The 2,641-nt window shown below is 37.5% G+C and overlaps 1 non-coding gene across 1 annotated transcript; it reads right to left on the bottom strand.

Annotated features, from left to right (window-relative positions):
• Positions 1-1,368: 1,368 nt before the first annotated feature.
• On the bottom strand, positions 1,369-1,475 carry LOC126955802 (U6 spliceosomal RNA). The gene has a single exon (XR_007726096.1). It is a non-coding gene; the product is annotated as a U6 spliceosomal RNA (small nuclear RNA).
• Between the last annotated feature and the right edge of the window lie 1,166 nt (positions 1,476-2,641).

Here is a 2,641-nt window from a genome sequence, read left to right as displayed (position 1 = left end):
TGATCTGTCTATTTCTGCCCTAATACTCACAATTTTAATAATTACAACTTAACAACAGTAAGCCTCCATATCTAGAACAGTAAAATTCTGCTCCTCCTCTAACTTCTTTAAAATTATCTTGACTATTATTTGCCTTTTACCATATTTTTGCATGTTTTAACATAATTGAGAACATGTTACATATATAATTTCATAACCTGCTACTTTTCACTTAACTTGATAACATATGCATTTTCAAATGTTATTAAAACTCTTGACATTTAAGACAGCTGAATAAAATATGATGCAGCACACAGGGAATAGCATAAGCTGTATCGTATTTTATTTAACCATTCTTGTATTGCTGGATAGTTGCTTTATTTCCATATTTTCTTGTTATAAATAATAGTACCATAGTGAACATCTTTGTGTATAAAGTTTTTCCATCTTTAGGATGATTACACTAGAATATATTCTCAGAAATAGAATATAATTAAAATTTTATTTTCGAGAGAATTAAAAATTCTCCCCAGGAATTTCTGAGACCGTACATTTAACCAGGTCTTTATTAGCACTGAGTACTCTAATTTTTTAATTGAAAGATAAGCTCATCTTGTTTAATAATTTTGCCTCTAGCTGGCTCTGAAAAGACCAAATTTTCTAACAACACTGAGCAGTATTCCTAATACTGAGGAAGGAATAGACTAACAATAATTGTTTGCATGGGGTGGCATTTGAATGAGAGAGAGAAGGGCTTGAATAAATTAATCCCAAAGTGATTCTTCTATTTTCGTGTCAGGAATGAGGATATTTCTGTTGATAGTTAACTAACTATTCTCATTTCTTCCTCATGTTCCCTGATTTCGTATGCAGATTTTAGAATATAGGGCTTTTTGACAGATTATTTAAATCCCAGTGAGGTGGAACAGCATTCGGATTGTTTATAATGACTATCATCAGTGGCAAATTAGTTTAGCCTGTCTCAGAGTATTCTGTTTGACAGCTTCATGTTTATTTCACACTATAGAGGCTGAAAAAGAAAACACGTGTAAAAGAGAACTTATTTTATTTGTCATTTAATTAAATGAGTAAGAAACACAATCAAGAATGTGTTTAGGACCCTGTCCTGGCCACAAAAAGAAGCTGACCCTGAAAGATGAAGCCAATTAGAGTTTCCTAGCAGGTTTGCTTTACTATTTTGTTTTTGACATACTAGTTTCTTTTTTATTGAACTCTGTCAAATATGTATTTTTCTAGGAAGGAAATTTAAGAAATAAACAACTCATGGTAATTGCATGATTGCTTGACCTTTAGAATGTATTATCTGTGACCCGTATCTTCTAGCCATGGGTTTTACAAATGATGCACTTTTACCTGTTACTTATTACAATCAAAAGGTTAAGAATTTTTTTTAACAGACTCATCCTTGCGCAGGCGCCATGCTAATCTTCTTTGTGTCATTCCAGTTTTAGTATATATTTTGCCAAAGCGAGCATAAGAATAGTTTTAATGTTTCTGCAAATTTGCCTCTTGATGATCTGCTTGGATACTACTCTTTCTTTAGGGCCAACAGATGTTTTGTTCTAGGCCTGTCTGTTTCACCAGCTTCTAGTCAGTGTCTCTAATTAGTACAAAGTAGTGTTGGTAGCATAAATTGAACACAATAAGAAAGAGGGATTTATTCATAGGAAACATGTTATAATTTGCTTCCAGTAATCTGGTTTCACAAAGAGAACATGGGTATATAACTGGGACTGGACACTTATCAACATGGGAAAGCAACCATTCACCAAGCTCAACTGCACGGGGGGTAGTGTAGGGAAGAGATTAGGAGAAGGGCTGCCTGTACCAGAAACTGCCTGGGTTTGTATGCTGATACCAGTATATACTAGTTGTGTGATCTTGATCAAGTTTCTTAATCTCTCTGTGCCTCAGTTTACTCATCTGTGAAATAAAGTTGTCAAGATTAAATTAGTTAACATTGTGTACATTGTGTGGCACATGTAATTACTCAGTAAATATTTGTGATTATTATTAGTTTCTATGTGGAATCTTGAACAAAGTCCGAAGGTGGTGAACACATTGGGTCTCAGGGAGACTTCTGGGGTCTCAGTCTATTCCAAAAGAATTACATGTTAGTGTCACAGGTTGAGTTCCCTTGGAAGCAGCCTCTGAGATTAGCATGCAGGAACTGTTCTGAGATTAGCACTAGGGACTGTTCTTGAGAATATCACCCGAGGAAGGGAAGAAGCAGATCGGGTGGAGGGAGTTGTTGGGCTGTGATGTTGTGTTAACAAAAGCCTCAGCTAGCCACATGGGAGTCTGAAGCTGGTATGGCCCTTAAGAGTTGTTCTGAGTTGGGGCTAGAGGTGGAGGCCTTTATATTCCTCCATCAACCAGTCAGTGGCTGTGGGCTTCCCCAAGGAAGCCAGTGTGACCTTGGGAGCAGAAGGCTGTCTATATCCAAGGTGGTTCTGGAAGAGGGCTGGCAGCTGAGGACAGAATGTCAGCAGCACTCCCAGCAGTTGGGGGAATAAACTCTTCAATCCTGAAGGCTTACGGGGGTGGTACATCACAGTATCCACTGTAGCCAGAGGTCCATCGTGACCTTTGAGGTCACTGACTCCAACCTCACCTCCCACTCCTGTCTCACTTGCTCATC

This window comes from Macaca thibetana, chromosome 5 (genome assembly GCF_024542745.1).
Source record: "Macaca thibetana thibetana isolate TM-01 chromosome 5, ASM2454274v1, whole genome shotgun sequence".
NCBI classification, from domain to species: Eukaryota; Metazoa; Chordata; class Mammalia; order Primates; family Cercopithecidae; genus Macaca; species Macaca thibetana.
Note: the sequence above shows the minus strand (reverse complement) of the source record. Positions and strands in the feature narration are given on the sequence as shown.